Below are 14,722 nucleotides of genomic sequence, written 5' to 3' on the forward strand. Positions count from 1 at the left end.
AGGAAATCTAAGATGCATATTTTAATGTTATTTTGCATGAATCAGTATGTAAATAGATATATTTTCATAACATTTCATGTCCTGTCTTTAAAAGTACTGAGTAACTGTAACAAAAAGTTGTATAAAAGCTTTTGCAAGCTTTTTTTTAAACCCTTTAAAGACTTGTGGAAGAGATGGGGTCAATAGTGGCTTTTGGTGAAGGGGGCACAACTTCTGTGGTTAATAGTAGTAGGGAATAGTAATAAAGGGTTATTCTGCTACTCATTGTCTTTTATCTTTTTTAATTTTTTGCTTCTTTTATACTTTCACAAGTGATTTGTACAGTGTTTTGCAAAAAATTGGGCACTCAATAAATGCAAGTGATGATGATGGCAAATAATGTATTAGTAATTTGCAGCCATATATAACTTTATAGCTGCTTATATGGTTTAACCACAAAAACAAGTTTGACTTACCTAGTCTTCATTTAACATGTCCCTTAGTTACCTTTAAAAACCTAGGACCTCTAAATGTGCACCTATTGTATGAATAGAGTCTAACACAGTGCTGACTTTCAGACTTACTTTGTTGGTTTTAAGCAGTACCTTCCTTCCTTTTCAAGTTGGAAAAAGGGCAATTTTTTTTTCCAAATTTAAAATCAACATGACTAAGTCTTTTGTCTTGAGAACAGGAGAAGGAACATCATTGGAAATGGAAGATGAGGCAAAAGATTCTTTAAATTATTTGTGTCCGTCAATATCTATCACCTTTAGCTAGAACATGGGACTCCTAAATTTTATTTCTCCTTCACAGAAACACTTAACAGAATTGGACAGCATTTCCCAGCCCTGGTGAAAACACTGTGATTTGGTTTTAATATTTGATAGAATTTGTTCAAATCTCTAATTAATGTAAGGAGGGGAATTAGTAAGATGGGAACATCTGTTTAAAGAAAGATCCTTAATGGCAACAATATTCTTATTGTCCCAGAATTCTACAGTAAAGGGATAGAAGAAGTAGAAAATCAAAGCTTTGAAACTGTGGTCCTGTCAGGGACACATGCAATAATGGCTAGAAAATATTTCCCACAATCTGAGTGCATTTTAGGAGCCCTAATATTAGGAGATTGTTTAGGTGATTTCATAGTACATTTTGTAATCACTCAGCTTCAAGTTGAGTTTGTTCGGACATAGTATTTTTTTCTCTGAGTTTCAGTGTTTGTGTTTGTCTCCTAATTGACCTCATGGTCTACCTGTTGTATTTGTGCCGCTTGGAGTACTATCAATCTTTGCCTCTCCAACTGCCAGCCTGTCTAGATGTTGCTGACTCCTTGAAGTCCTCCAAGGTTGCAGCAAGTTTGAGGGACAGGGTTGGAGATGGAAATGCCTGTAATTCTCTCTGTCAGTTGGTGAATGAGTGGATGGAGGCAATGTTACCTAGTGGAAAGAGTGTCAGCCTGTGGCTCTGAATACCCAGGTCCTGATTCCAGCATTGCCACTGACCTGCTGTGTGAGCATAGGCAAGTCACTTAACCTTTAGTTTCCTTGTCTGTAAAATGGGTAATAATAATAATGTAATAATAATAGTCTATAAGTGCTTAATATGTATCAAGCACAGTTCTAAGCACTAGGGTAGATACAAGTTAATCAGGTTGGATGCAGTCTCCATCCCACAGGGGAGACACAGGTATCGGATGCCCATTTTATAGATGAAGAAACTGAGGCACAGAGTAGTAAAGTGACTTGTCCAGGATCACACTGAAAACAAGGGGCAGAGGCAGGATTAGAACCCAAGTCCCCTGAGTCCCAGGCCCATGCTCTTTTCACTAGTCCACACTGCTTCTCTAGGAAAACAGGATAGTTACAGGAGTTAGTGCTTAGGTAATGGGGTCCATAGGATGTGTATGGAAGTGTCCCCCAAAATGAGCAGAGGTCCTGGGGGCTCTGCCTCTCCCTCATATAAAAGACCTGCCTCTCCCTACCTCTTAGAATGTGAGTCCCATGTGGTAAAAGGTTTTCGTCAGATCCGATGATTTTGTATCTTCTTTACCAGAGTGCATAAGCACATTGTAAGTAATTAAAAGAGACTATTTGAAAAAAATACTATTTAAAAAAATTATTATTATTGTAATACTGACTCCTGGGCAGGGGATAAAACACATGTGCCCAATGTGCCATGGGGGCTGTCTGATGTCACAGTCTTAATCTACCCCAATGCATAACACATAAGTACTTAATAAATACCATACTTATGAGGGACCTCAAAAGCATTTTCTTGTCTGTATATCAATCAATCAGTGGTATTTATTGAGTGCTTACTCTGTGCAGAGCACTCTACTAAGCACTTGGAAGAGTACAATACAATGGAGTTAGTAGACACATCCCCTGCCCACACCGAGCTTACAGTCTAGAGGGGAAGCATGCCTATCCCAGTAACCTGATCTGAACAGGTGTATGACTACTGAGTAGAGCTCTGGATTTAGTGTGAGAAAACCTCACTCAATCTAATTTATTGAATACCTACTAAACCCTCAGTTCTAGACCCCAGCTAGTATCACAATCAATTATATTTATTGAATGTTTACTGTGTGCAGAGCACTGTACTAAGCACTTAGGAGAATACAATATAACTGAGTTGATAGGCACCTTCCCTGCCCACAGCGCATATACAATCTAGAGGCGAAGACAGATATCAACTTCAATAAATTACAGTTAGGTACAACATTGCTCTGGGGCTGAGGGTGGGGCGTATCAAGTGTAGAAATCCAAGTGCAAGGAGGACGCAGAAGGAAGAAGGAGTAGAGAAAATGAGGGTTTAGTCGGGAAAAGCCTCTTGGAAGAGTTGTGCTTTTAATAAGATTTTGAAGCTGGGGAGAGCGATTGTCCACTAGGTATGAAAAGGGAGGGAGTTCTGGGCCAGAGGTAGGATGAGAGTGAGGGGTCAAGAGCAAGAGAGACAAGATCGAGGTACAGTGAGTACGTTGGATTTCAATGCTAATATTAGGTGGATGCTCAGTTTTGACCCAAGACAGAATTTTCAACCAGAAAGTTATCTAAGAAAAATATTCCTGGTGCATGCAGAGACAGCCAAAATGTCATTCATCACCGCAGTGTTCTTTGAGAAATGGTTTCCGTGGGTCACTCGAATCCACCTGCCGTTTCCACAGTAACCCGTAGAGCAAAGTGATGAAGCATACCAAGTGATCTAGGTAGAAAGTGTTGAGATACAGCAACTTCACCAACTTTGCCAAACAAGATTGGGGAGAGCGATTAAGGAGGAATTCAGTGCCATGCGGACTCATTTCCAGGCCTTTTTATTTGGTAAGGGTAACAGACTCTTTTAAAGAAGGAATTTCATGTTTAAAATAATGAAAACATCAAGCTGCACAGCGGTGAACCTTTAGCCATTAGTGATAATTGACTCATTTATATGAGTTAGTTATGCATTTGTCAATGCATGACTCATGACAGCTTAGTTATGATAAATTAAAAGCAATGATTGTAAAAATTCCATACTGCCTTTTATCCATATGCTAAGACCTTGCCTGATGTTTCTGTCACCTCTGTGATGAGTGGTTGGCTTTGTCGCAATTTCATTATCTGTCGCTTTCCTGATGGCTAAAGTCATTTGCATAACAAGCTTATCTGGTTCAAGTACTGGTCCAGACCTCTGTAGTGACACGGTGTCTACTCAATTCTGCATTAGCTTTTTGATTTCAGCTCTATAGATAAAATGATTTCCTTACAGCCAACCTGAGCATTTCATGATCCAAAATCTAATTTTCCCATTTTTCTTATTCCAACTAATTGCTGGGCCCGCTAAAGGATGGTAAAGTGTTTTCTCACTTAGAGGTTTCTTTGTGTCCTGCATTTTCCCATGCCTCTGATTTTTGCTTCTTTAGCTTTATCAGGAAACAGATTCTGGCCTTGTTCTCACAACTGTCTCTCAAACTGATTGTAGACAATAGCGACAGATTGCTATTGTCAAAGGTGAAACCCATTGAAAACAAGCATAAGTGGAATATTGATGATCTGGGCCAAACTTTGCCCAGAAGAAGCCTAATTTTGCACTGAGTGTTTATTTGTGCAGCAATGATGGCGCAAACACAGCCTGCTCCACCAGAGTTTAGGCGTGTTCAATTGGGCCAGTCCAGTTGACTGATTCATATAGTTAACATCACTGAAAAGCTTCAGTACTCAGTTACGAAATTGGGAAGCAGAATTTCCTCTCCAAATAACTTCTAAACGAGCAACCAAGTTTCAACAGGGCTTTAAAAAATTGCATTGAATGGTAGCTGGAGAACTACTGAAAATGATGAACGTTTACATATGTTCATTCCATTAAAATTAAACCTCCGGTCTGAAACATTCACTTCCTTTCTTGGCCAGGACTGCTTATAAGACTAAACATCTTAATTGTTTTTCTTCACATTGATTTTATCTTCCCTAACGAGGACAATTGATATCTGGTAGCCTTTACCAATTTGTAGTCTCCAGGCCTTGCCTTCAAAATGACGATAAGTAACACATTTAGCAAATGTAGATTCTTTTACTCTCCTGAATATTCTTGGCATTTTAAGTCCGGAGGGGGCAGTAGGTGTTAATATGCTGCTGAAGCAGAAGGATACAATCACCTTTGTTTATTTTATATCTCAAATTGGTAATTTTAATTAAAATGAGCAGTGGTATCTCCAGTGACAGACCCTCTCCTTTTAAATTTATTTAGCTAACGATTGGTTATTATGGCTCCTTGAGTTAATTAGTAACTCTTGAGCTACAGGGAATTAGTGAATTAATCGAAACCAGGGATTGTAAACCCCCAAAATAAAAATCATAGGATTTTTAAGACATAAAGCACTTTCTTAACCTGTAATGTTTTATTCAGGCAGTCATAAATGCAATCCAAAGGCTGTCTAATTCTGAAAAATTGAACTCTTTATTATTTTCTATGAGATGTACAAATTCAGCTACTGGGTTTCAAGGTTGAATTTCACTAAAGAGACTAATTTAGATCAGCTAATAGATCATCTAGAGACTCTAAGGGCTTTATTTTTATTTCACTTAGGCCCCACTTATAAACTCACTTAGCAGACTATAGATTACATTTTCTTATACTTTAAACTAAGAAGTGGTTAAGCGTGACTTGAAACTCAACAAGACTGAACCCTTACATCAGAGAAATGCTACCTTTTTCCTTCAATCAGTAGCATTTTATTGAGCATCTTCTGTGTACAGAGCACTCTATTACACATAATCTGTACCCTCAAGGACCTACAGTCTTGTGGGGAGACAGACACATAAATGTTATAGGGTGAAGTATTAGCGTATATAAAATATATACCTAAATGCTAAGGGAGTTACTAGTCCTTTGTGCGTAGGTGGCCCTGAAGAGCTGAAGTGGCCGTTGTGGGGAGATGACAGATCAATCAGGGAAGGCCTCCCGGAGGAGATGTGCTATCAGAAGGACTTTGACAGTGAAGACAGAGAGTTCCCATTGGATATGAAGTAGGAGGCTGTGTCAGGCATGGGGGAGGGCAGCAGGAAGAGGGATGAGAAAAAGGCACAGTGAGTAGGTTATTTTGAGAGCAAACAGAACCGGATTGGAATGGGAATAGGAGGAAGAGAGATGATGGAGTGCTCTGAAGCCATTCCTTCTGAGTTTCTATTTGATGTGGAGAAGAATTGGCAACCGCTGGAGATTTTGGAGAAGTAGGGAGATGTATGCAGAATAGTGTTTTAGAAAAATGATTTGGGATGCATGTTGAAGCATTGCCTGGAGAAGAGAAAGGAGGCAGGGAGATCAAGGACAAACAGTGTGGGTTAGTGGAAAGAGCACAGGCCTGAAAGGAAGGCATCCTGGGTTTGACTCCCAGCTCTGCCATTTACCTGCTTTGTGCCCGTTTCCTCAACTGTAAAATGAGGAGTAAAATAATAACTGTGGTATGTATTAAATGCATTACTGTGTGCCAACCACTCTGCTAAAAGCTGGGGTAGATACAAGATAATTAGGTGCCACATGGGGCTCACAGTGTAAATAACAAGGAGTAGGATTTAGTCCCTATTTTGCAGATGAAGAAACTGAGGCACAGAGAAATTAAGTGACTTACCCAAGGTCACACAGCAAACAAGTAGTGGAGCCAGGATTAGAACCCAGGGCCTCTGACTATCAGGCCCTTACTCTAGGCCATGCTGATTCCATACCTGTTATCCCACCTCTTTATTTATTTTTTATTTATGGTACTTGTGAAGCACTTCCTGTGTGCCAGCCACTGTACTGATAGAAGCTAATCAGGTTGGCCACACAGGGCTCACAGTCTCAATCCCCATTTTACAGATGAGGGAACTGAAGCACAGAGACATTACTTAACTTGCCCAGAGTCACACAGCATGCAAGTGACAGAGTTGGGATTAGAACCCAGGTTCTTCTGATTCCCAGGTCCTAGCTGTATCCACTCTACCCCACTACTTCTCACTAGGCCATGCTGCTTCTGCTTTAGACAGTGAGCCTCATGTGAGATAGGGATTGTGTCCAACCTGATCACTGTCTATCTATCCCAGTGTTTAGTACAGTGCTTGTCACATAGTAAGCGCTTAACACATAACACAATTATTACAATTAGATCAGCAAAGAGACTGAAATAATAGTCAAGCAGGGATATATGACAAGTGCCTGAACCAGCATCATGGCCATTTGAATGAATGGGAAAGGCAGGATCCTGGAAACAATGTGGAGGAAGATCTGACCAGATTTGTTGACTGACTGACTGAATCTGGACGTTATTCTTGACTTCTCCCTTCCTTTCAACCCCGATATTCACGAAGTCAGTCTGTACAGGGATGAGAGGATGGTGGTAGTGTTGATATAATGAGGAAGGCAGGAGGAGAAACTGATAAGGAGTTTAGTTTTGGACATATTGAGCTTAGAGTGCTGATGGAACATCAATATAATCAATAAATCATATTTAATGAGTGCTTACTTTGTGCTGAGCACTTTACTAAGCACTTGGGACAGTACAACACGTCAATATAACAGACACATTCCTTGACCACAGTGAGCCTACAGTCTAGAGATGTCCTGGAGGCAGAAGAACATTTGGGATTGCAAAGGAGATAGGTCAGGATTAGTGAGGTAGATCAGCATTCATTCCTATAGAGGTAGTGCTTTAAAATAGCTGTCAGGAAAATTGTAGGGAAGGAAGCACTGGGGTAGAAAGGAGGTGAGGGGGGTGATTTGGGGAATCACCCCTGATGATTTTGATTTTGCCAGCCAAGTAGTTGGCAAGACCATTGAGTGAGGAAGAGGGGAGGTGGGAGCCCTGGGGAATATGAGTAGGGAGTTAAGATCTGGAATAGATGGTGGAGACAATGGGCATGGGAGTCGATAAGGGAGAAGTAATATTCTTCAGCAGAGGAGAGGGCAGAGTTGCAGCAAGTAGGGCTGAATGTGAAGTGGCTGAAATTGGCCTGGTGCCTGGATTTCTCTCTATAGCTCTCTGCAGGACAAGAAGAGGAAACTTTCTATGAAGGTGAGCAGGGGCTAGGTTTTGGTGGTGCAAGATCAGTGGAGGGTTGGGGGCAGAGGGAGTTGAATTTGACACAGAGGGTGCAGTGGAAGAGAGAGGAGGCTGAGCAGGGGGTCTAAATGGGGGTACAGACTGGGATAAATAGTGGGTTCTAGAGATTGGAGATCTCTGTGAAGGGAGAAAACAGTTTTGCAGGGTAGGCAGTTGGGGAGAGAAGGCAGATTAGGCAGTTGTGGATGGAGAGTGAGGTTTTCAAATAGAAGAAATTAGAAACAGTACAGTGATTAATGATGGGGAGATTCAGTGTATGTTGGGGAGTGGGTAAGGTGGATTGGAGCAGAAGGTCAGTGGAGTTAGAGCGAGAAGAAGCGGTCTCTGGGAGATCATCAGGAACATCCACCTGAATGTCGAAGTCCACAAAGATCAGTACAGGGAAGGACAAGGAGAGAAGAAAGAAGTCATAACTGCTCAGAAAAAATTAGAGGTGGAGCCAGGGAAGTAGTGTTGAATAATCAATTAATTAATGATGGTATTTGTTAAGTGTTTACTATGTGCCAGGCACTGTCTTAAGCGCTGGGGTGGATACAAGCAAATCAAGTTGGACACAGTCCCTGTCCCATGTGGAGCTCACGGTCTCAAACCCCATTTTACTGATGAGGTCAGAGAAGTGAAGTGACTTGCCCAAGGTCAAACAAAAGACAAGTGACCTTCTGACTCCCAGGCCCATGCTCTATCCACTGTGCCAAGCTGCTTGTACTACTTTTAATAATTGTATGGATAGTAGAGTTGGATGACCAGGGATTTAAAGGAAGGAGTGAGGGATGGAGAGCATGGGAAAGTTTGAAAGTAGCATTTGGGGGTGAAGAGCAGGTCATCTATCCCCTCTTTGCTCATGAATCTGGGATAGTGGGAGAAGATGAGTCCCATCCTAGAGAGAAAGTGTCAGAGGAGACAGTAACATCTGTAGTGAGACAGGTCTCGGTTATGGTGAAGAATAGTGGCTGGAACAGGAAGAGGTCAAGGTTGAAGTGGAATCAGTTTGCCCACGATGGAGCGCGAGTTCCACAGGCCACATTTAAATGGGGTTTTGGGCTGGGAGGGACTAGTGCAAGGTGTGGGTGATAGGTTGAGTGGGAGCAAGCTGACAGCATTCATTGCTGGGGATTGGGGTGTCAGTAAGAGAGCAGAACACGAATGTAGTGAGCTGGAGTGGGGCCAGGGAGGTTATGGTGGTCTTGTAGCTTCTAGACTGTGGTCTTAGTGGCCACAGCACCCCAGTGTCCTGAAGTTGAGCAGACACAGTCCATGAGATTTCTGCACCCATGCACAGGCTGATGTCGGGGAGAGCACAGTGTAAGCAGTAGGCCTTTCATGGCCTTGCAGAAGGATTCGACGATCCATGAGGGGATGCTGCTTTTCCAGAGATTGTGTAAGGGATGTAGAGAGAGAAAGAAACAAGGACTCTCCCCATGGCCCTGTCAAAAATGAGAAAAGACATAGAAAAGAAGGGTGAAAGGAGTGTATGTAGTTTGGGGACCGGTGATGCAGAGCACCTAGAGTCCCTGCTGGAAACCATTTTCAGGTCTTGCATAAACCAAGTAAGTAGGCATGTGTGAAAATGTGATGAATCCATGGATTTCACATTAGTACTCGTAAAGAAATCAGCCGATATTGATTCACATGTGGTATTCTGTGAGAATGAGGGTGTACCGTAAATGTAATCCATTATATTTCTTGGGCAATTCAATTGCAATTTCTTGGGCAATTTTCATTCATCATGATTTTTGTATTGCATTCCCTGAGAGATGGGAGGATACAGAAATGTAGTTTCTCTCCTTAACTTTACATATATATATATATATATATATATATATATATATATATGCACCTCACGCTCGTCTCCTCTCCCTACATACGCATGTGCATGCACACACACACACACACACACACACACAGACACATGTACATATACACCCACACACCCATCCCGATATTTTAATTGATGCAAATTCTTGCCTGTGCTAAACTTTTCAAATCAGAAGGTCCATGGGCCCTGAGCATGTGGAGTTGCCAGCTCAAGAACACACTCTTAGCTTAGTACTGATCATCTCCCTGTTTCATCTCATCCCTCCCTCCTCACCCAATAGCCTGGGGGGTCTGGTACGGTTCCTTGGACCTTGCTTTACTCCCCTAGGGACAGGGCTGTTGCTGGCAACCAAAGAACACCCTAAGGATTTCTAGGCATCCATAGAAGGGCTTTTCAGCAGGAGAAAGTACCTGGCTATGTGTTTCACGAGGGCCATGAAGTGCAGGTAAGCTCCTTATGGGCAGGGAATGTGTCTGTTATATTGTTCCATTATACTCTCCCAACTGCTTAGGTCAGTGCCCTGCACAAAGTAAGCACTCAATAAATGCGACTGATTGAGCTCAACAGACAACTGACAGACTGAGCAGGTAGCAGAGCAGCTCTCCTACATGAGCATGGAGTCATAGGATTGCAAGAGCTGAGTCTCTGCTGTCTTTACACCCAGTTGCTTGAGTATTTCACACACCATTATCCACTCAGAAACCCTGGGGAGGGGTATTTGAATAGCTATAAAATGCCAATTTATTTGTACATGTTTTTGCTTGCCAAGAGCTTTTTAACATCATTTTATCCTCACAGGATTCTGTGAGATACAGATGTAGAAAGTGAAGCACTGAGAGATTTAAGAAACGTGGGTTAAGTGGAAGAGCCGAGGCTAGATTCCAAGCTGCCTGACTCTCGGCCCAAACTGTGTTCTCTAGATTACCCCAAAATTGCGGCTGATTAAAACATTTGTGCAGATTACAACAGTCCCAGAGAGAGCAAGAGGAATGGGTTTAAGAACCATCAGAATTTAGATAGTAACAATTGTGGAATTTAAGTGCTTACTATATGCCAGGCACTGCACTGACCGCTGGGGTATAAACAAGCAAATCGGGTTGGACATAGTCCCTGTCCCACATGGGGCTCATAGTCTCGATCCTCACTTTACATATGAGGTAACTGAGACAGAGAAGTGAAATGACTTGCCCAAAGCCACACAGAAGTCAAGTGGCAGAGCCAGGTTAGAACCCATGACCTTCTGACTTCCAGGCCCGTGCTTTATCTGCTACGCCATGCTGCTTCTAATTGAAAACTTCTTTAAACTACTGATATTAACTGACAGGCTTGAACATCAGATACACCATCCTTAAGACAACTGTGATTGTGGAAAAACTAATAAAATAGACTGTGAGCCCCAGATGGACAAGGGACTGTGTCCATCCTGCTTAACTTGTATCTATCCTGACACTTAATACAGTACTTAGCACATAGTAAGTAATGAACATATACCAAAATTATTATTATTATTATTATTTTGGGATGACAGATTTACATGAAACTAGCTGTGAGGTTGAATTAAGACCAAAAGTAGTGCCATTATTGGTAAAGTCACTGATTCTATTCAGCTTCGTATTCTGACTCAGACACTGATCACAGAATGCCCAGAGGAGCTGTGTATTGGTTGTTCTGTCAAAGTTCCCCCTAATGTTAAAAAATGCTCCATCTAACAACCTTACTTTTTCTCTCTCTAGCCATAGCTTTACTCTCTGATAATCCACTGTGGACCACTTATCTATGAATATCTCCAAATTCCTCTTGAACCTGCACAACTTTCTGGGGTAACACATTCCATATTCTCATGACCTGCTAGGTAGAAAAAAAAATTCTTTTCATTTTTTTTTAAATTTTTGCAAACTTAAAATAGATTGAATTAACTCTACTTCTACTCTCTCTTAACTATTTCTTTCTATTTTGTTGGGAGTATGTGTCCAAGGAAGAATTCTTGTAATCTGCCTACAAATATGGTCTCTTAGTTCAGCAGTGTGAAACGATAGGCCTAAACTAGTAAGGAAAGTGGGATTCCAGCAAATATAAGTAAAGTCAAGCCAGGTTTGGAGCTGGTGAAAATGTATAGGTCCTAAAGATGTTTTTGAAATTACCTGCTAGGCAGGTATGTGGAAAAAATCATTTGTCTAGGACAGTTTTGTTACTGCCATTGTGGGAGGGCAATGTGTCCATTATACTATTATATTGTACTCTCCCAAGCTCTTAATACAGTTCTCTCTACACAATAAGCACTTAAAAAAATTGATTAATTGACTGTCTTGGTTGAAACCAGAGAGCTAGACCAGATGATCCCTGGAGGTGTCCTTTTTAGCTCTCATATTCTGATATTGTGATATTACTATTTCAAAGTATTTACCAATTTCCAAAACTCTTTCCAATCATTACTTTGGAACTGGTGCTAAAAATAAAAATTTCCACTTTCTCTGCCCCAGAGTTGCCCCTTTGAACTGACACTCTTTCCATCCCCAGTTGTTCCTAGCTCTGCATCTTCACTGCTTATTTCCCTTGTCCCCAGCCACCTTGCCTTATTTCCACAGAAAAATTGCTGAGTCCGAATGGAAGAAAGCCCTTTCCAAAGGTGTTAATTTTTCCCCAAATCTCAATGGACAGAGTTCTGGGTAGATTTTGCTTTGTTTATGATGGAAAGGATCATTTCCTATAGGCTTCATTTTCTACACATTATTATATTTCTTTGATATGTTTCCTATAAATGAGATTCCATGTTCTTCCTTCTTCCCACTGCAGCTGGGTAGGGATTTATTGAGAAAACAGGGGTTGGTGGCATTCCATTATTAGAGTATTTATCATATGGTTATGGGACGCTAGTAATTTATGATGTGTGCTAGCAAAGGTAGATCAATACAGAGATAAATGTGCTCAGTACAATAGAATTTATATTATCCACATGATAATTGACCACTGTGTCATACATTCAATCATTCATCTTATTATCAGATACCACTAACAGGAGGGCTAAAATATATTTGATTTATTAATGTGCACTAGTTTGAAACCAGGTTTGAAACTATTTAACCTGCTAGGCTACTCACTTGCTGAGGGCAAGACCATTACAGTTGTACCATTATCAGGAAAGATTCCCATCCTAGGACCAGCCATGTCACTTGGATCCTTGGCCCCTTGAAGTTCATGTTGAATTAGAACTCTTCAATTCAGTAGAAATGCCAAAGTTATGCTATCCAGCAGGTTTCTCTTACCTCCTTTCCATTCTGAACCTCTCTCTTCCACCTGTTGTTCACATCCCACCATGAGTCAGTTTTACCTTCATTTACCAAACCTCAAGTAGTGCAGGGAGTGGGCCAAAGAGAGGCACTCATGTCCCTGGATCATTTATATATGCAATTCATATATTCATATTCATATTCTTCTCCCACACCTGTAAGCTCTATCTGCTGGAGTGCAGGGGTGAACAGAGACAGAGGCAGATGGGGTGGTGAAAGGAGGAGCATGTGAAGGCATAAAGGTACAGAATGTCAACTATTTAGAAATCTGTCCAAAGAGCTTGCCTACCTGGAGGTGAAAAGATAAATAGTGTCTTTTTCTTTGTCCCCACTGGAATCTATGTTCTCAGTTTTGTATCAGGCTCCTAGACGGTATCTTTGCACCTTTCTATAACACTCTTTATAGTTCAGGGCTTTTTTTTTTCTTTCACCTTTTTCATACTAATCCACCAAATCTGAACCTAATGCCTGTGTCATTGTATTCAGTTTGAGTCAGGATTCCGAAGATGGTATCCAAACTACTCAAACGTCTTAACAATTTGCAAAATTTTCAGGTTGTCTTACAAATTTAGAACCTTATTGCTTCAATGGGCTGGATAGATACCTTGTATATATGCACATAGGGCCTAACTGATTGTGGTTCAAAGCATGACTATCTGACAGGGTGCAGAAGTGGAAGTCGAGGCCCCAGTCGTAGCTCACCAGAGGGAAAAAAATTCCCAAAATGGTACCAGGTGTGAGCTCAAACTCTCACTTCCTGTGGGCCAAGGAAGGGAGAAGAAACACACAAAATACCACATTCAGTTGGTGTGTGTCCTGGGAATTGGGGCCCCACTGCCAGAAGTAGCTAAAAGGGCATCAGAGGATCACATGTCACCTAAGACCAATGGTTGGACCTCTCTGCATAGTCCTGTTCATCTTAGAATAATCAGAAACATACAATTTAGCTTTGGATTGAAAGCTTTTTTGAGGATAAATTGTCTTCTCCATATTAAATAATCCCCTTCCTCCATCTCCTTACCTGATTGCACTTTAATAGCTACCTTTTATATCAGAAATGGAAAGATTCCTGGAAGGACAATTTACCTAAGGGTACTGGTAAGACTGAAAGGTCAGTGTAGGAGCAACAATCCCTACCATCTGGTAGGGGTATTCATTGATAGCCTAGTGTCTGGAAATAAATAGATATTTGGTAGTCAGCAGCTGCAGATAGGAGAAGTGTAAGGAAGTTAAACCAAAAGATAAACCAGGTGAAAAAGGCAATAACATTTAGGAAAGTTTTATACATGCAGTATGAGGCCTCACGATGTAAGTCTGTGAGTACTTCTGATAGAGTCGCAAGTAAGTACAGTGCTTGGCACATAGTAAGCCCTTAAAAAATACCCCACAATCACTATATATAATTATCTAAAATATCAAAGTCTTTCATTTTCCATATCCTTTCTGAACAAACCTGGGGTGTTGGGCAAAATTGCTTGAAGGTCCTCAGAGGGCTAAGCACTCTATCTGTGCAAAGCACATGGCTGAGGAAGCTGCTGGAAGTTTCCATTCTAAGAAAGTGTCTTTCACTTGTGTGTACACTTGTCAGGGAGGAAAGGATTTTCATTCTCCTCTTACCTATAACCATTTCACAGACAGAAAATAATGGAGGCAGAGAGGAAAAGGAGGGGGGAAGAAGGTGTGCGGTGGGGAGAGAGAGAGAACGATTGATTTGGACAAAGCCACAGAGGTGGAATTAGAATTCACAGCCTCTGGGCACTTGAGCCTGCCTATTATTTCTTATCAAAATGGAAATTGATTTAAAATCAATAAAGTTAGTCAAACTCCCAGAGTGGTCAGACCCAAATGCTTTTGGGGTAAACCTAAAAATGCAAGATTCCTGAGTTTGGAATTTAATTATTTTCAGAGTTCTGGTTCAGGGGGGAAAGGCCGCTGTTGGACCCAGTTCTGAATCTGACTCCAAAGCCTAAGGATGTTTTCTTAGTTTGAGACATGACAGTTTGGAAAGCCAAATTATTAGTTATTTCACAAACACCCTTGTAGATGTAAAGACACCCCACTTGTGAG

General features: G+C 41.2%; 1 protein-coding gene across 1 annotated transcript in view; it reads left to right on the forward strand.

Moving 5' to 3' along the window:
* MYO3B (myosin IIIB) overlaps positions 1–14,722 on the forward strand; it is a 262,024-nt gene that overhangs the window by 70,352 nt on the left and 176,950 nt on the right. The window lies entirely within an intron of this gene.

Source organism: Ornithorhynchus anatinus, chromosome 9, assembly GCF_004115215.2.
Source record: "Ornithorhynchus anatinus isolate Pmale09 chromosome 9, mOrnAna1.pri.v4, whole genome shotgun sequence".
In the NCBI taxonomy this organism is placed as follows: domain Eukaryota; kingdom Metazoa; phylum Chordata; class Mammalia; order Monotremata; family Ornithorhynchidae; genus Ornithorhynchus; species Ornithorhynchus anatinus.